At 37.5% G+C, this 20,522-nt stretch overlaps 1 protein-coding gene across 3 annotated transcripts in view; it reads right to left on the bottom strand.

Moving 5' to 3' along the window:
* NKAIN2 (sodium/potassium transporting ATPase interacting 2) overlaps positions 1–20,522 on the bottom strand; it is a 1,036,186-nt gene that overhangs the window by 168,193 nt on the left and 847,471 nt on the right. The window lies entirely within an intron of this gene.

Here is a 20,522-nt window from a genome sequence, read left to right as displayed (position 1 = left end):
TCTAAGATCCTGGTGTAAGTAAGGTTCTTTCAAGGGGCTTTCTGTGAAGAAGAATCCATTGCATGCCTCTGATGGTGTGCTGGTAATATCTGGCATTCTGTGGCTTGTAGAAGCATCACCCTAATCTCTGCCTTCATTTCACATGGCAACTTCCCCGGCTGCCAAGCTGTATCCAAATTTCCTTTTTAAAAATATGAGGACTCCAGTTGTATTGGCCCAGAGCCCACTCTAATGACCTCATTAAGTAGTTACATCTGAAATGATCCTATTTCCACATGAAGTCACATTCTGAGGTACCGGGTGTTAGGCCATAAACATGAGTTTAGGGGAGCGGGCACAATCCAAACGGTAACACCGAACTCTAATTTCTCTCTCTCTTTTTTATTTTATTTTTTGTTTCTCCAGAGGGTCAGTTCTAATTTTTCTCTTTTTTTAAATTTATTTACTTTTTTGGTATTTTCTCTTTTAACTTATGTTTGAGATTTCTAAAGATCATTTGAACCTATTGTCTGGATGACAAGTAAAATATTTTATTACTTCATACATTTATTTATATGCTTTCTATATTATTTATTACTTAGAAAATCAATTAACTACATATATTTTTAATAATTACATTTACCATAAAGCTATAGCCAAAAATAGCATTTCTTGTCCACAGTTCTTTCCATTTCATAGTACCCTACTGAAAGGCAACCACTTTCATTTTTTATAACTGTTTCTTTATTTACTTTTGTTTTGTAAATATCATGCTCATGTTGACATTATTCATTTGTCATCTAAGTATTATCTCCTATTTATAGTATGAAACATATGAAGTAACATTTTTAGAAATATTCCCTTTCTATTCCCCACCATTCTGTATAATTTTCTCTAAAATTTGGTTGTGTGAATATTACAAAATTTGCATTTCCCTGATGACATATGATGTTGAGACTATTTTCATATACTTATTTGCCATCTGTTTATCTTCTACAGTGAGAAGTCTGCTAAGATCTTTGGCCCATTTTTAAATTGGGTTGTTTGCTTTTTATCATTGAGTTTTAAGAGTTCTTTGCCTATTTTAGATTTAAAAAGAAAAAAATTATATTATTAAAATATAGATTAAAATACCATATATGGTAGTCTTTTATCATATATGTCTTTTGCAATATTTTCTACCAGTCTATGGCTTGTCTTTTCATTCTTTTGATAATACCTTTCAGAGAGAAGTTTTTAAATTTTAACTAAGAACAGCTTGTTAATGCTTTTTTTCATGGATCATGCCTTTGGTGTCGTATTTTAAAAGTCATTGCCAAATCCAAGTTCATCTAGATTTTCTCCTGTGTCATTTTCTAGGAGTTTTATAGTTTTGCATTTTACATTTAGGTCTTTGATCCATTTTGAGTTAATTTTTGTCAAGGACACAAGGCTTGTGTCTAGAATTTTTTTTTTGCATGTGGATGTGCAATTATTCCAGCACGATTTATTGAAAGGACTATCTGTCTTCCCCTTTGTATTGCCTTTCCTCTTTTGCAAAAAACAGTTGACTATATTTGTGTGGGTGGACTTCTAGGTTCTCTATTCTGTTCCATTGATCTATTTGTCTCCTTCTTTTGCCAATACCATACTGTTCTGATTACTGTAACTTTATATTAACTCTTGAGGTTTGGTGTTATTGGTCCTCAAATTTTATCCTTTTCCTTCAATATAGTTTTGTCTATTCTGGGTCTTTCACCTCTCTATATATACTTTAGAATCGGTTTGCCAACATCCATAAAATTACTTGCTGGAACTTTGGGATTGTGATGAATCTATCGATCAGGCTGGGATTAACTGAAATTTTGAAAATCTTGAGTCGTTCTATCCATAAACATTGAATTTCTCATGATTATTTAATTATTTGATTCCTTTTAAAAGAATTTTGCAATTTTCCTCATATAGATCTTGTACATATTTTGCTAGATTTTGCTGTAGTTTGAATGTATCCCCCAAAATTGTGTGAAGGAAACATCCCCCAAAGCAATAGTGTTGGGAAGTGAAGCCTAACGAGACATGATTAGGTCATGAGGACTCCATGGCTCACCAATGGACTAATGCTGCTATGACTGTGGTGAGTGGGGCTTCATTATCATGCAAGTGGGTTTGTTATAAAAGGGTGAACCTGGCCCTTTTTTTCATTTCCTCTCTTGCACTCTCTGTGCCCTTCTACCTGGTGATGCCTTCTGCCATATTATAACACAACAAGAAGGACTTTGGTGGATGCCGGCCCCTTGATTTTAGACTGCCCAGCCTCCAGAATTGTGAGAAAATAAATTTTTGTTTATTGTAAATTACCCAGTCTGGGGTATTTTGTCATAGGAGCCCAAAACAAACTAAGATAGAAAACTGGTACCAGAGGAGTTGAATGGTACTATAACGAATACCTGAAAATGTGGAAACGATTGAAACTAGGTAATGAGTAGAGGCTGAAACAGTTTTGAAATGAACGCTAGAAAAAGCTTGCATTGCTATAAATGGAGGATTACGGATGATTCCGGTGACAACTCAGAAGAAGGAGAGCTACAGGGAAAGTCTGAAACTTCATATAGATTACTTAAGTGGTTATGACAGGAATGCTGGTAGAAATATGGGCAGTACAGGCCATTCTGATGAGGTCTGAGATGGAGATGGGAAACATCTTATTGGAAATTGGAGTAAAGGCCATCCTTGTTATAAAGTGGCAGAGAACTTTGCTGAATTGTATCCATGCCCCAGGGCTTTACGGAAGACAGAATTTAAGAGTGATGAACCAGGGTTATCTGGCAGAAGAAATTTCTAAGCAAAATATTACAGGAGTTGTGTGGCTTCTTTTAACTTCATACAGTAAAATCCAAGAAGAAATAAATTATTTAAAGACAAAACTAGATTTAAATAAAATGACTTAAAGGGAAACACACTTAGGGATTTAAAGGATTTTCAGCCTTGACCATCTGGTACAGAATAAAAGATCTTTTTTAGGAAAGAAATCCAAGGGTATGGCCAAGTATACATTTGATAAGGAGATCAGGATGGCCAGAAGAAAGACAGGTGTTATTCATCAAGATAATGGAAAATGATTCTGAAGGCATTTCTGTGATCTTTGAGGCTGTCCCTCTTATCATAGACCCAGAGCTGTAGGAGGGAAGAATGATTTTGGGAGAGAGGTCTAGGATGCCTTCCACAAGCTCCTTGACTAGGGCCACTTTGGGCCTCTGTTCCCTGTGTTTATAACTCTCTTCCCCACATTCAAGAGGCTCAGTCCTTGTCTCCCACAGCTGTGGCTTAAGCAGCCTCAAGTACAGCTCAGGCCACTGCTCCTGAGGGCGCAAGCAGTAAGCCTTGAGGCATTTATGTAGTGCTGACTCTGCAGATGTGCCAAGTTCATGAGCTATGGGGTTATGGCAGCATCCAGTAATCAAAGAATGTATTAGGCAGCCTGGGGCCCAGGCAGAAAGCTGCTTCAGGGGCAGAGTCACTAAGCAATGCTTAGTGGAACACAGGTAGTGAGGCTACTGCAGAGAGTCCTCACTAGGGCAAGGCCTGATGGAGCCACAGTAGTGGGGCCATCCCCAAGACCACGGAACTGCAGAGCTACCAGTCTGCAACATCCACCCGGAGAGCTGTAGTCGTGACACCCTATCCTGTGAGAGCTGCTATACAGGCTGAGCCCAGCAAAGTATAGAGGTGGGGCTGCCTAAAGCCTTAGGGGCTTAACTCCTACCTCAGTGTACTAAAAAGGCGGGACATAGGGTCAAAACAGAGATTATTCTCCAGCTTTAAGATTTAATGTTGTTTGCCCTATTGGGTTTTGGACTTTATTGAGACAAGTCACCCCTCTTTTCTTACCTATTTCGCCCTTTTGGAATGGGGATGTCCACCTTATGTCTGTCCCACCATTGTATTTTGGAAATAGATAACTTGTTTTGATTTCATAGGCTCAAGCTAGAGGGAATTTGCCTCAGGAAGAATTGTGCCTTGAGTCTCATCCATATCTGATTTAGATGAATCTCTTGACTTTGGAGTTTTGAGTTGGTGCTAGAACAAGTTGAGACATTGGTGTTATTGAAATCGAATGAATATATTTTGCATGTGAGATGAACATAGATTCTGGGGGGCCAGAAGTGCTATGGTTTGAATATGTCACCCCAAAAGCATGTGAATTTAATACCCAGTGCAACAGTGTTGGGAGGTGGGGCATAACAAGAGGTGGTTAGGCCATGAGTGCTCCACTGTCATGAATGAGCTAATGTTGCCACCATGGGAGTGGGTTTGCTACAGAAGGATGAGTTTGGCCTTCTTTTTGTTCTCTTTCCCCTCAGATATCTCCCTTTCTTTTTGCCTTTCTGCCATATGATACCTTCTGCCATATTATGATGCAGCATAAATGCACAACTATAAATTATAAAATTATATATTACTCAGTCTGTAGTATTTTGTTACAGCAGCACAAAATAGTTGAAGACAAATTAATACCTACATATTTCCTTGTGTGTGTGTGTGTGTGGTAATATAACTGGTATTGTGTTTTAAACTTCAAATTCTGTTTACTGGTAGTACGAAGGAAACCAACTGGCTTTTGCATATTAACCTTGTATCCTGAAACTTTGCTGTAACTGCTTACTAGCTACAGGAGTATTTTGGGGGCCGATACCTGCAGATTTTCTACATAGACAATCATTTTATCTGTGAGCAAAAATAGTTTTATCTCTTCCTTCCTAATCTGTGTAACTTTATTTCCTTCTCTTGTCTTGTGTTAGCTGCAACTTCCAGTAAAATATTAAGAGGTGTAGTGAGAGGGAATAACCCTGCTTTGTTCCTGATCTTAGTAGAAAAGCTTCTAGTTCTCACTGTTAGGATGTTAGCTATAGATTTTTTATAGGTACTCTTCATCCAGTTGAGGAAGTTTCTCTGTCTTAGTTTGCTGAAAGTTTTTTTGTTTGTTTGTTTTTATCATGAATGGATGCTCGATTTTGCCAAATGCTTTTTATACATCTACTGATGTGATGTACATCTATTGATATGATGTACATCTATAGATATTGTAATTTTTCTTCTTTAGTTTGTGGATGTGATGTATTACATGAATGTTGAACCAGCTTTGCATACCTGGGACAAATCACAGTTTGTTGTGGTGTGCAATTTTTTTTATACATTCTCTGATTCAATTTGCTATACTGACTGTTACATGTTGAAAGTCTTTGCATCTGTGTTCATGAGGGATATTGGACTACAGTTTTCTTTTTTGTGTTGCCTTTGTCTGGTTTTGGTATTAGGGTGATGCTAGCATCATAGACTGTGTTACGAAGTTAGTGTCTCTGCTTCTATCTTCTGAGGAAGTTGGTAGAGAATTAGTATAATGTTTTCTTTACATGTTTGGTAGAATCCACCAGTGAACCTATCTAGGTCTGGTGCTTTCTGCTTTAAAAAGAAGTTAATAATTGCTGATTCAATTTTTTAATAGATAAAAGCCTATTCAATTTGTCTACTTCTACAAGTTTTTTTAGACTGCATCTTTCAAAAATTGTTCCATTTTATCTTTGTTGTTAAATTTGTAGATATAGAATTGTTAACAATATACCATTATTATCCTTTCTTGTCCGTGTTATCTGTAGTTATATTCCCGCTTTCATTTATAATATTAGTAATTTTTAACTTCCCTCTTTTGTTCTTAGCCTGAAGGCCTAATGATTTATTAATCATTTCAAATAAGCAGTTTATAGTTTTGTTGGTTTTCACTACTGATTTCTTATTTTTAATTTTATTGATTTATTTTCTAATTTGTAGTAGGTCTTTCCTTCTGCTTACTTTGGATTTACTTTGCTCTTTTTTTTCTAGAGTGATAAATTGGAAGGTTAGCTTATTGATTTTAGATTGTTTTAATATGCATTCAGTGCTATAAATTTCCCTCAAAGCAGTGCTTTCAGTAATTCTACAAAATTTAAAAAGTGGTATTTTAATTTCCATTTAGTTCAAAATATTTTAAAATTTGTCTTGAGATTTATTCTTGACCCATGTGCTATTTAGAATGTGTTGTTTAATCTCCATGTATTTTGGGATTTTCCAGCTATCTTTTTGTTTTTATTTCTTCACATTTTTGGGCAGATTTTCATCATCTCTTTGTGGCATATCTGTCACTAACTATTTTCAAATTGACCAATAGAACTGTAAGACTCATTCAATATTAATTTCTACATGGTCCAATACTTCAGGATCATTTAATGCCTTTTTTGTTTGTTTGTTCTTTTTCAGGTGAACTATGACTTGGAATCCTCCAGGCTTCGGCTTCCATCACACTCCATGAACTTGATGCACATAATTTAATGTAGGCCTTCACCCAATATCATCAGTTCTCTTGAATGTTGAACCCCCAGTTTCCTGGATCTGACCAACATGACCTTAATGTTCTATCAGCTCGACTAAACTTTAGAGAGATTTCTTCCCCAATATGGGCCTCTAACTTCCCTTTTCTTAGAGCATTTACTTTAGAAATTTTACAATTATCAATTTTTTCTCCCTATTTTTGAGATGTAAATTTTCTACAACTCAGGAATGTCTTTTTCAAGGACATGAGAGATATTCCTTTGAAATGTGATTGTGAAAAATGATAGCACCTCTATTTCAGTCTGCGTAGGAGAGTAGGAGCCTAACTCAGGTAAGTGACAATTAGCAAACTCAGATGGCCTAAACACATTCACCAACTTCCCCACTAATATACTCCCTACTGGTTCACATCAGCATTTAATAATCCTTCTGCTTTCTTTTCAGTGGAGCTGAGTTCAGTCTCTCTACTGCAGTGGTCTTCTCTCCAATTGCAATTGTCTTGAATAAAGTGTTCTTTGCTTGTTTTACTTGGAGATGATGTCAGTTCAATATTGAAGTCTCTCTTCCCTACTGCAGTAGTTCAAATAAAATCCATCTTGCCATTCTTAACAAGTATTGGTATAATTACTCTTTAACATTTCTCATGTCTTTCTCTTAATTGGTTTCTTCTCTTGTTTTACAGAGCATGTTAGTCACTAGTTTCTTAAGTCTGATGAATGTGCTTTCATTACATTTTTATATTAATTGACTGATATTTTAGATGGACACATTTATACTGCTTGGTTAAATATGATTTTCTCTCAGAATCATGTGGAAATTTCTCCGTTATTTTCTAGTTTCTGTTTCTAGTTTCTGTTTTGCAGTTAAGAAGTCCAATATCATTTTGCTTCCCTACATTTTTAAAAAATGTAACCTGTTTCCATTCTTTTTTTCTTTTGGTATTTTGCATCTGTTTTTAAAAAAGCAATGATATATTTCCAAAACCATTGAAGAGTATAAAGGATATTATAATAACGTCATTATACCCACCACCCAGTTTCATTAATCCTTAGGCTATATTTGCTTGAAGTCTTTTTTTTTTTTTTTTTTTTTTTTTTGACAGAGTCTTGCTCTGTCGCCCAGGCTGGAGTGCAGTGGCACAATCTTGGCTCACTAGACCCTCCATCTCCTGGATTCATGTGAGCACGTCTGGCTAATTTTTCTATTTTTAGTAAAGACAGGGTTTCATTATGTTGGCCAGTCTGGTCTTGAACTCCTGACCTCAAGTGATCTGCCTGCCTCAGCCTCCCAAAGTGCTAGGATTACAGGTGTGAGCCACCACACCCAGACTGAAGTAATTTTTAATAGAATATTTTATACAATATAAATGATGCCTTCTCTGTACTTCTAAATATTACTTTCTTCACTTCTTCTTCAGGGATAATTACTATCATGATTTTAGAATTAGTGTTCACATGACTTTTTTTTAACAGTTTTCCTAAATATTTACATATCCATATCCATTAATAATATAAAATACAAGGGGTATTTTTTAGGTTTTAATACATATATATACTCTACACCTTATTTTGATTTCCTTTAATATATTTGAGGTTTCTTGTTTTTTGTTTTGTTTTGTTTTGTTTTGTTTTTTTGAGATAGAGTCTTCCTCTGTCACCCAGACTAGAGTATAGTGGCATGATCTCAGCTCACTACAACTTCCGCCTCCCAACTTCAAGCGATGCTTCTGCCTCAGCCTCCCGAGTATCATGGTTTACAGGCATGCACCACCACACCTGGCTAATTTTTGTATTTTTAGTAGAGATGATGTTTCACCATGTTAGCCAGGCTGGTCTCAAACTTCTGGCCTCAAGTGATCTACTCGCCTCAGCTTCCCAAAGTGCTGGGATTACAGGCATGAGCCACTGCACCTAGCCTGAGATTTCTTTATGTAGGAAATACATTCAGCTCCAAGTTCTGAAATTCTCTAAAGGAAGTAACTGGGTGTTTTTGTTTTTGTTGTTGCTGTTTTTCATTTAGCTTGTAGAGCATCTTTGGGCCTTTCAATATATGGGCCCTTTAATTATAGTCTAGAAAATATTATTGCATTATATCCTTAATTTTTCCCTCCCTTCCACTCTATTACTATAGGAAATTCTGTTGGTCAGACAGTTGACTTCCAGGACTGATCTCTCACCTTCTTATCTTTTCTTTCCCACTGTTTATATTGGTCATTTCTCTTTACTCTCTGAGATTTTCTTCATCAAGTCTTGCCAGTCTAATAGTGAACTATTTAAAAATTTTTAACGTTTTGAACTTCTAAGAGCTAATTATTCTCTAATTGTTCTTTTTATATAGCTCTTCTTTTAATTGTGTCTTGGTTATAAGTTTTCTTAGTTCTCTGAATTATCAGTTTTAAAATTATATTTTCTACATTGCTTTTGCTTTACTCAAGTTACTCATCTTCACTAAATAAGTAAATATTAAAAACAATTATTGTCTATGTGTCATAAACAATATTCCTGCCCTTATGAATGTTTATTTTGGAATGGAGGAGATGGACAACAAATATATAAATATAGCAAAATATCTGTACAGTGATTAATATAATAAGGAAAATAAATTTGAGTAAAGAAATAGAATGACCAAGAACTGGGTGAGGGTGAGGGAGTGGGTAACACTATTCTAGATATAATGGTAAGAAAAGATATCTCAGTATCTTACATTTGAACAGCAACCAGTGAATGAAGTGAAGGAGTGAACAGAGCAAAGATGAGAAAGCATTCCCAACATTGGGAAGAGCCAGTGAGGATGACTTAAAGATTTTCTATTAGGTTTATTCTTATCTCTGACTTTCATGTTGGAGCCTTCCTTAAAAGTCTGGTGATCCCTGGTCGTCTTTTCATATTAAATAGGAGGAGCTAAAACTTGATTGGTGCTTTCTTATACATTAGTGTGCTGGTCATTTGTTGTCTCTCACATAAGATGATGGGGCAGTGCCTTCCAAATGCTCTATCTATAGGAGTCTGTAGGATTTTGCTTTGGGTCTGCAAGTCTTCTTATGATTAGGTACCGGACCACAGCATTTTGGGGCTGAACTGGGAAGGAGCTGGTGGTCCTGCTACATAGTATGCAGTTTTTATTTTTTCAGTATGCAAATTTTAATTTAATCTTCTGTTTAGAAACTGCTGATGCTGACCTGTGCCTCAAGAGGCTTGCCTGTTTCGGGGAGAAGCATGATGTGGAGACGATTGGAAGAGGCTAAGGCAAGCTACCTGCTCCTTAAACAGATTGTTCAACCTATTCCAGTTTTCGGTCCTCTACCTCACACATTCCTTCCACTTCCAAATCCTGTTGTTAGAGGGTGTTACCTGCCAAATTTGTACTTGGGAATCCTCCTCTGCATGTTCATAAGTTTTTGGGTTTTCCTTTCTGCTAACTCACTTGCCAATCCTCTATCTACTTTCAATCTTCTAAAAATTGCTGACACTTCTTGTCTCACTGTTAATTCTTTAACAACAATTTGTTGGTATTTTAGGATAAAATATAAGTAAGTGTATATCTTCAACCAGCTATCATTAAATGGAAAATTTCTGTTATTATTTTATACTTTCATCTATTTTCCTGTAGACATTTAAACAAGAAGTCTCTGTGCGTATGTGCACATATGCAATGTTTTAACTACAAAATATAAATTTCTTCATGTAAAACAGACAACATAAGGGTCTTCTTGAAGTCCCCTTTTAAATATAACAGGAATTCCTCAGTGTGATCTGTGCCATGTATATCAGCAGGTTATTTAATTCCTGTATGCTTTGTAATTTTCAGCGCAAAATTATGACTTTTGACACAAACCACAAGTCTCAATGTCACAAAATAAGGTAGAAAACCACAAACAAGCTAGGCACAGTGGCTCATGCCTTATAATCCCAGCACTTTGGGGGGCCAAGGCAGGCAGATCACGAGGTCAGGAGATCAAGACCATCCTGGCTAACATGGTGAAACCCCGTCTCTACTAAATATACAAAAAGTTAGCTGGGCATGGTGCCACATGCCTGTAGTCCCAGCTACTCTGGAGGCTGACGCAGGAGAATCGCTTGAACCCGGGAGGCGGAGGTTTCAGTAAGCCGAGATCGTGCCACTGCACTCCAGCCTGGGTGAGACTATGTCTCAAAAAAAAAAAAAAAAAAAAAAAAAGCAAAAGAAAACCACAAACAAAATCCTTTACACTCTGGATGTATTCAGGATGTATTTATAGAAAAAACATGAAAAAAGGACTCAATTGTTAAGATGATGAAAGTTTTAAATCTACAGAAAACTTTCATAATTATATGTTCACATCAGCATAGTGATAAAAAATCTTGGTGTTAATTTATTTATTCATCTCTCCCAGTAAATCTTCAAAAAGTTCAGATTAAAGGACCCCATTTTTGGTCATGTCATTTCTTCAAAATAACAAGGTCTGATGATGTGTTACATGAAAGCTGTTATTAGCACTAAAATTTGTTTCTGACAGGGCCTGTATGTATTCAGGTCAATGTAAGAAGCCTAATTGCTCAACAAATAATAAGCATTTGATTAAAAAAAAAAGTTGACAAGTAAATGAGAAAATGATACTAATGACATTTCAGAATTTTAATAAAAAGCTAAAATTTACTTTTCCAGCTTATGGTATTTGAAGAGCAAAGCACACACGCATGTAACTGTTATGATAGTAAGTAATGGGGGCTAGATTACAGAGATTTGAAGGTGGAGTGTGAGAGTTGCAATTTAAAAATATGAAATATTTTCTTAGATTTCTGGAGTTTTCTGTTACCTTCTTCTTTTAGAATAATATTAAAAATGGATAAGTTCTCATTTCTAGGCATTGTGGTTACTAAAAGGCTAGAAATGCACTTCTTATGAAATGGCAATAAGCCTAGAGTTATCAAGTTAGTTACACAAATATTAATAATTCCTAGGGGGTGGAGCCAAGATGGCCGAATAGGAACAGCTCTGGTCTACAGCCCCCAGCGTGAGCGACACAGAAGATGGGTGATTTCTGCATTTCCATCTGAGGTACTGGTTTCATCTCACTAGGGAGTGCCAAACAGTGGGTGCAGGACAGTCGGTGCAGCGCACCGTGTGCGAGCCGAAGCAGGGCGAGGCATTGCCTCACTCGGGAAGCACAAGGGGTCAGGGAGTTCCCTTTCCTAGTCAAAGAAAGGGGTAACAAACGGCACCTGGAAAATCGGGTCACTCCCACCCTAATACTGCGCTTTTCCAACAGGCTTGGAAAACGGCACACCAGGAGATTGTGTCCCGCACCTGGCTTGGAGGGTCCTACGCCCACGGAGTCTCACTGATTGCTAGCACAGCAGTCTGAGATCAAACTGCAAGGCCGCAGCAAGGCTGGGGGAGGGGCACCCACCATTGCCCAGGCTTGCTTAGGTAAACAAAGCAGCCAGGAAGCTCGAACTGGGTGGAGCCCACCACAGCTCAAGGAGGCCTGCCTGCCTCTGTAGGCTCCACCTCTGGGGGCAGGGCACAGACAAACAAAAAGCAGGAAACTCTGCAGACTTAAATGTCCCTGTCTGACAGCTTTGAAGAGAGTAGTGGTTCTCCCAGCACACAGCTGGAGATCTGAGAACAGACAGACTGCCTCCTAAAGTGGGTCCCTGACCCCCGAGCAGCCTAACTGGGAGGCATCCCCCAGTAGGGACAGACTGACACCTCACTCGGCCAGGTACTCCTCTGAGACAAAACTACCAGAGGAATGATCAGACAGCTGAATTTGCCGTCTCACGAAAATCCTCTGTTCTGCAGCCACCGCTGCTGACACCCAGCAAAACAGGGTCTGGAGTGGACCTCTAGCAAACTCCAACAGACCTGCAGCTGAGGGTCCTGTCTGATAGAAGAAAAACTAACAAACAGAAAGGACACCCACACCAAAAACCCATCTGTGCATCACCATCATCAAAGACCAAAAGTAGAAAAACCTACAAAGATGGGGAGAAAACAGAGCAGAAAAACTGGAAACTCTAAAAAGCAGAGCACCTCTCTTCCTCCAAAGGAATGCAGTTCCTCACCAGGAACAGAACAAAGCTGGATGGAGAATGACTTTGACGAGTTGAGAGAAGAAGTCTTCAGACGATCAAACTACTCTGAGCTACGAGAGGAAATTCAAACCAATGGCAAAGAAGTTAACAACTTTGAAAAAAAAATAGATGAGTGTATAACTAAGATAACCAATGCAGAAAAGGGCTTAAAGGAGCTGATGGAGCTGAAAGCCAAATTTCGAGATCTACGTGAAGATTGCAGAAGCCTCGGTAGCCGATGCGATCAACTGGAAGAAAGGGTGTCAGCGATGGAAGATGAATTGATTGAAATGAAGTGAGAAGGGAAGTTTAGAGAAAAAAGAATAAAAAGAAACAAACAAAGCCTCCAAGAAATATGGGACTATGTGAAAAGACCAAACCTACGTCTGATTGGTGTACCTGAAAGTGACGGGGAGAATGGAACCAAGTTGGAAAACACTCTGCAAGATATTATCCAGGAGAACTTCCCCAATCTAGCAAGGCACGACAACATTCAGATTCAGGAAATACAGAGAACGCCACAAAGATACTCCTCGAGAAGAGCAACTCCAAGACACATAATTGTCAGATTCAGCAAAGTTGAAATGAAGGAAAAAATGTTAAGGGCAGCCAGAAAGAAAGGTCGGGTTACCCACAAAGGGAAGCCCATCAGACTAACAGCTGATCTCTCAGCAGAAACTCTACAAGCCAGAAGAGAGTGGGGGCCGATATTCAACATTCTTAAAGAAAAGAATTTTCAACCCAGAATTTCATATCCAGCCAAACTAAGCTTCATAAGTGAAGGAGAAATAAAATACTTTACAGACAAGCAAACGCTGAGTGATTTTGTCACCACCAGGCCTGCCCTAAAAGAGCTCCTGAAGGAAGCACTAAACATGGAAAGGAACAACTGGTACCAGTCACTGCAAAAACATGCCAAATTGTAAAGACCATTGAGGTTAGGAAGAAACTGCATCAACTAACAAGCAAAGTAACCAACTAACATCCTAATGACAGGATCAAATTCACACATAACAATATTAACTTTAAATGTAAATAGGCTAAATGCTCCAATTAAAAGACACAGACTGGCAAATTGGATAAGGAGTCAAGACCCATCAGAATGCTGTATTCAGGAAACCCATCTCATGTGCAGAGACACACATAGACTCAAAATAAAGGGATGGAGGAAGATCTACCAAGCAAATGGAAAACAAAAAAAGGCAGGGGTTGCAATCCTAGTCTCTGATAAAATAGACTTTAAACCAACAAAGATCAAAAGAGACAAAGAAGGGCATTACATAATGGCCTCAACAAGAAGAGCTAACTATCCTAAATATATATGCACCCAACACAGGAGCACCCAGATTCATAAAGCAAGTCCTGAGTGACCTACAAAGAGACTTAAACTCCCACACAATAATAATGGGAGATTTTAACACCCCACTGTCAACATTAGACAGATCAACGAGACAGAAAGTTAACAAGGATACCCAGGAATTGAACTCAGCTCTGCACAAAGTGGCCCTAATAGACATCTACAGAACTCTCCACCCCAAATCAACAGAATATACATTTTTTTCAGCACCACACCACACCTATTCCAAAATTGACCACATACCTGGAAGTAAAGCTCTCCTCAGCAAATGTAAAAGAACAGAAATTATAAAAAACTGTCTCTCAGACCACAGTGCAATCAAACTATAACTCAGGATTAAGAAACTCACTCAAAACCGCTCAACTACATGGAAACTGAACAACCTGCTCCTGAATGACTATTGGGTACATAATGAAATGAAGGCAGAAATAAAGATGTTCTTTGAAACCAACGAGAACAAAGACACAACATACCAGAATCTCTGGGACACATTTAAAGCAGTGTGTAGAGGGAAATTTATAGCACTAAATGCCCACAAGAGAAAGCAGGAAAGATCCAAAATTGACACCCTAACATCACAATTAAAAGAACTAGAAAAGCAACAGCAAACACATTCAAAAGCTAGCAGAAGGCAAGAAATAACTAAAATCAGAGCAAAACTGAAGGAAATAGAGACACAAAAAACACTTCAAAAAATTAATGAATCCAGGAGCTGGTTTTTTGAAAAGACCAACAAAATTGATAGACTGCTAGCATGACTAATAAAGAAGAAAAGAGAGAAGAATCAAATAGACGCAATTAAAAATGATAAAGGGGATATCACCGCCAATCCCACAGAAATACAATCTACCATCAGAGAATACTACAAATACCTCTATGCAAATAAACTAGAAAATCTAGAAGAAATGGATAAATTCCTTGACAAATACACCCTCCCAAGACTAAACCAGGAAGAAGTTGAATCTCTGAATAGACAAATAACAGGCTCTGAAATTGTGGCAATAATCAATAGCTTACCAACCAAAAAGAGTCCAGGACCTGATGGATTCAAAGGTGAATTCTACCAGAGGTACAAGGAGGAACTGGTACCATTCTTTCTGAAACTATTCCAATCGATAGAAAGAGAGGGAATCCTCCCTAACACATTTTATGAGGCCAGCATCATCCTGATACCAAAGCCTGGCAGAGACACAACCAAAAAAGAGAATTTCAGACCAATATCCTTGATGAATATTGATTCAAAAATCCTCAATAAAATACTGGCAAACCGAATCCAGCAGCACATCAAAAAGCTTATACACCATGATCAAGTGGGCTTCATCCCTGGGATGCAAGGCTGGTTCAACATATGCAAATCAATAAATGTAATCCAGCATATAAACAGAACCAAAGACAAAAACCACATGATTATCTCAATAGATGCAGAAAAGGCCTTTGACAAAATTCAACAACCCTTCATGCTAAAAATTCTCAATAAATTAGGTATTGATGGGACATATATCAAAATAATAAGAGCTATCTATGACAAACCCACAGCCAATATCATACTGAATGGCCAAAAACTGGAAGCATTCCCTTTGAAAACTGGCACAAGACAGGGATGCCCTCTCTCACCACTCCTATTCAACATAGTGTTGGAAGTTCTGGTCAGGGCAATCAGGCAGGAGAAGGAAATTAAGGGTATTCAATTAGGAAAAGAGGAAGTCAAATTGTCCCTGTTTGCAGATGATATGACTGTATATCTAGAAAACCCCATTGTCTCAGCCCAAAATCTCCTTAAGTTGGTAAGCAACTTCAGCAAAGTCTCAGGATACAAAATCAATGTACAAAAATCACAAGCATTCTTGTACATCAATCATAGACAAACAGAGCCAAATCATGAGTGAACTCCCATTCACAATTGCTTCAAAGAGAATAAAATACCTAGGAATCCAACTTAGAAGGGATGTGAAGGACCTCTTCAAGGAGAACTACAAACCACTGCTCAATGAAATAAAAGAGGATACAAACAAACAAATGGAAGAATATTCCATGCTCATGGATTGGAAGAATCAATATCACGAAAATGGCCATACTGCCCCAGGTAATTTATAAATTCAATGCCATCCCCATCAAGCTACCAATGACTTTCTTCACAGAATTGGAAAAAACTACTTTAAAGTTCATATGGAACCAAAAAAGAGCCCGCATCACCAAGTCAATCCTAAGCCAAAAGAACAAAGCTGGAGGCATCATGCTACCTGACTTCAAATTATACTACAAGGCTACAGTAACCAAAACAGCATGGTACTGGTACCACAACAGAGACATAGATCAATGGAACAGAACAGAGCCCTCAGAAATGATGCCGCATAGCTACAACTATCTGATCTTTGACAAACCTGACAAAAACAAGAAATGGGGAAAGGATTCCGCATTTAATAAATGGTGCTGGGAAAACTGGCTAGCCATATGTAGAAAGCTGAAGCTGGATCCCTTCCTTAGACCTTATACAAAAATTAATTCAAGATGGATTAAAGACTTACATGTTAGACCTAAAACCATAAAAACCCTAGAAGAAAACCTAGGCAATACCATTCAGGACATAGGCATGGGCAAGGACTTCATGTCTAAAACACCAAAAGCAATGGCAACAAAAGCCAAAATTGACAAATGGGATCTAATTAAACTAAAGAGCTTCTGCACAGCAAAAGCAAAAGAAACTACCATCAGAGTGAACAGGCAACCTACAAAATGGGAGAAAATTTTCACAACCTACTCATCTGACAAAGGGCTAATATCCAGAATCTACAATGAACTCAAACAAATTTACAAAAAAACAAACAACCCCATCAAAAAGTGGGCAAAGGACATGAACAGACACTTCTCAAAAGAAGACATTTATGCAGCCAAAAAACACATGATAAAATGCTCATCATCACTGGCCATGAGAGAAATGCAAATCAAAACCACAATGAGATACCATCTCACACCAGTTAGAATGGCGATCATTAAAAAGTCAGGAAAGAACAAGTGCTGGGGAGGATGTGGAGAAATAGGAACACTTTTACACTGTTGGTGGGACTGTAAACTAGTTTAACCATTGTGGAACTCAGTGTGGCGATTCCTCAGGGATCTAGAACAAGAAATACCATTTGACCCAGCCATCCCATTACTAGGTATATACCCAAAGGACTATAAATCATGCTGCTATAAAGACACATGCACACGTATGTTTATTGCGGCACTATTCACAATAGCAAAGACTTGGAACCAACCCAAATGTCCAATAACAATAGACTGGATTAAGAAAATGTGGCACATATACACAATGGAATACTATGCAGCCATAAAAAATGATGAGTTCATGTCCTTTGTAGGGACATGGATGAAACTGGAAACCATCATTCTCAGTAAACTATTGCAAGGACAAAAAACCAAACACTGCATGTTCTCACTCAGAGGTGGGAATTGAACAATGAGAACACATGGACACAGGAAGGGGAACATCACACTCTGAGGACTGTTGTGGGGTGGGGGAAGGGGGGAGGGTCAGCATTAGGAGATACACCTAATGCTAAATGACGAGTTATTGGGTGCAGCACACCAACATGGCACATGGATACATATGTAACAAACCTGCACATTTTGCACATGTACCCTAAAACTTAAAGTATAATAATAATAATTAAATAAATAAATAAAATAAAAATAAAAATTTAAAAAGTGTAGAAACATAGAATCCAAATAATTGCACTGTTAAACAAATTGCATACTATAAATCACTTGAATTGATCACTGCATTGATCACATTGTGAATTGATCATTGTGAATTAATAACAAAGCCAGTTTTGTGACTTTTTCTTAACTTGGAGCGCTACTCTTCAAAGGTGTTAAGAATTTCAATCTGTTTCAATGTGAAACTTCCTTTAATATTTGCAATTGTTAAATAAATACATTATTTAAAAGAAAAAATAATAATTCCTATACCATATGTAAATCGCCTTACCAGGCCATAATGATGTGATGTGAATCTATATAAGATAGTAAGATAGCATAATGACATCATGGGGCTATTGTCTCTTTTGGGAAACTAGGTATAAAAATAAAATATACCAATATAAGAAAGTATTTGATAAATACTTAATAAGTGATGTGGACAATCTGTGTCCAAGAATTCAAATGCTATGGTGCCTGGGAACTCTAGCTGGAACCTGAAAGAGCCAGGCTTAGATAGACCCACAGCCAAGGGAAAAAAGACCATTTTAAGTAAAGTGAAACAATAATCAAAATTATAGATATACAACTTGTATTTCTAAGTAGCAAAAGGTAGCCTTATATTTATGAGATGGGATTTTGTTAGTAGTAGTATAAAATAGCATTGGAAATATAAATTGGGGCTAGATTGAAGAGGGACCTAAGTGCCAGATCAATAAATCCTGCTTATTGAAAGGTTTTTGTTCAGTAAGAGACCACAAGCACCATTAAATATAAGCCAAAAGTTATTACAATCAAAGTAATCCTTCTCTTGTAGGATTGGGTGGGCTGTGCAGGAGATATGTGGTGCAACCAGTACAGGTGCTGTATTTAATAGTAGTCATGAGGAAGTTGGTAACACAGATGCCATTATTATAAATTCTGAGTGCTTGACCTTAATTATCCCCACACTACCTTGCTGAGTTCTACAAGGATACAGAGAAGCAGAAACTATGACCAGGAGCAGTGCTTTTAATACTTTCAGAGTTAAGAATGGGACCAAGTCAGCATTCTCCTTACCTTAAAACATATTTATGTTGATGACATTAGAGGAATGCCAAGCAAGTACATTTAAGGGAAAAAGCAAATTTTAACAAACAAAACATACCCTGGGAAGTGTCAATATTTACATTAACAAAACTATATGCATTTCATCTTTATGACTGAGAGAAATAGGAAAATCTATGATGAATAACATCCTGTAATTAGCAAAGGATGCAGGAGATGGAATAGTGGGGGAGGCTGTATTTGACATGAAGAATCACATATTTTCATGAACTCATTTATTTACAATCAACATATACTGGATTAAGCTTTAAGTTATCATCAGACAGCACTGTTCTGTATCGCACTGCCAATATCTACATGTGGACACTCACTCATAGAAAACTGAAAAATTCTTTAAAATTGTTATTAGTCATGGCTTGTTTTCTGCTGGTGAATTTATCATTCTAACTCTAAGTATAGCATTTTTCTGGTAATATTTGTATAGATCTATGCAAATCCACTTCTACATGTAAAACCCCCAATGCTAAAGTTATCCTAGTAGCATATGAAAAGCAATGAAAGCAAATTATATTGTTCAAGATGCGAGGAAGAACAGCTGAGAAAGTATGGTTTTGAGAAGACAACCAAAATTACAAATGTGTTTTATTTAACAGGTTGAATGAAAGCTGCCTTTATAGAAATGCAGCCCAGAACAGAAGAAAGTTTATATCTACCCACTAAAAAATTCAAAGGTGTGATTCATTCCACTATATTATGAAGGGCGATCAGATACAAATTCCTGTTCCTACTTTGTTCAGGTCTTCAACTATGGGTAACTTTGGGATCTGGCCGATTATGTATCATAATTCAATATGACGCCATAGCTAGGTTTAACTCCAGCTCTTGGTTCCTGACATTAGTTATTCAGGAAAGAGTTTATAAAATATTTCTGTGAGCATGGAAAACATTACAACGATTGCTCTAAAAACACATGAGTAAAGTCCAGTGGTATTTGTCTTTCTAAAAGCTAATCTTTTGGCTGGGTGCGGTGGCTCACACCTGTAAATCCAGCAGTTTGGGAGGCTAAGGCAGGTGGATCACCTCAGGAGTTTGAGACCAGCCTGGCCACAGTGGTGAAATCCCGTCTCTACTAAAAATACAAAATAAAATAAATAAGCCTGTCATGGTGGTGCACACCTGTAGTCCCAGCTACTCATGAGGCTGAAGCAGGAGAATTGCTTCAGCCCGGGAGGCGGAGGTTGCAGGGAGCTGAGATCTTGCCACAGCACTCCAGCCTTGGCAACAGAGCAAGGCACTGTCTCAAAAAAACAAAACAAAACAAAACAAAAAAAAACTACTGTTTTAAAAACAAAATGTATTTCTTCTGATTATGTGGAAAGATTCACTAAAGATATAACGTAAAATATTTAAAGTTCATTGCTATTATATGTTTTAATTATTTCTTGCCTGAAAACAGGTTTCTCATGTCCATGTACCAACAAAGGCCATTATTTCACTTTTCCAAGTCTTATCCCAACCGCTTCTTGGTCCGGATAAATGTTTTATGTTGTCTGTCATTGGTCTATCCCTTTTGCATTCTGAGTATTGCTACAGATACTGCATTTTTATGAAAGCCTCCTTATAACTTCCTATTAACATTCTGTGTATCTCTCTTCATTTGAATTAATACTTTGAGTTACCCCTTCTCAAGAGCTTTTCCTGATTAATTCCATTCCTTTTCAAACCTCACAGTGTTAGACCTGGTACCTCTTTATATGTACGAATAGCAATATTGTCTTAGTCAGTTGCTTTTTTCTTAAGGGTACAGGAACATGTTAAACCCAATATGTTCACAGTTCCTTCTCAAGAAGTGCATATCAACTCTCAACTGCAGAAGAAAGTTTGCTGCTAGAATACAAAGAATTTTGTTTTGAGGTGATCCTTGTAATTCACTGAAAGGTAAAAAAGGAAAACAAGGAAGAAGGATGGAAGGAAAGAAGAAAGGAAGGATGAGAGGGAAGGAGGAAAGGATGGAAATGAAAAGAAAAAATAGGAAACAGGGAAAA

This window comes from Nomascus leucogenys, chromosome 3 (genome assembly GCF_006542625.1).
Source record: "Nomascus leucogenys isolate Asia chromosome 3, Asia_NLE_v1, whole genome shotgun sequence".
NCBI classification, from domain to species: Eukaryota; Metazoa; Chordata; class Mammalia; order Primates; family Hylobatidae; genus Nomascus; species Nomascus leucogenys.
This window is presented reverse-complemented; position numbering and strand designations above follow the sequence as displayed.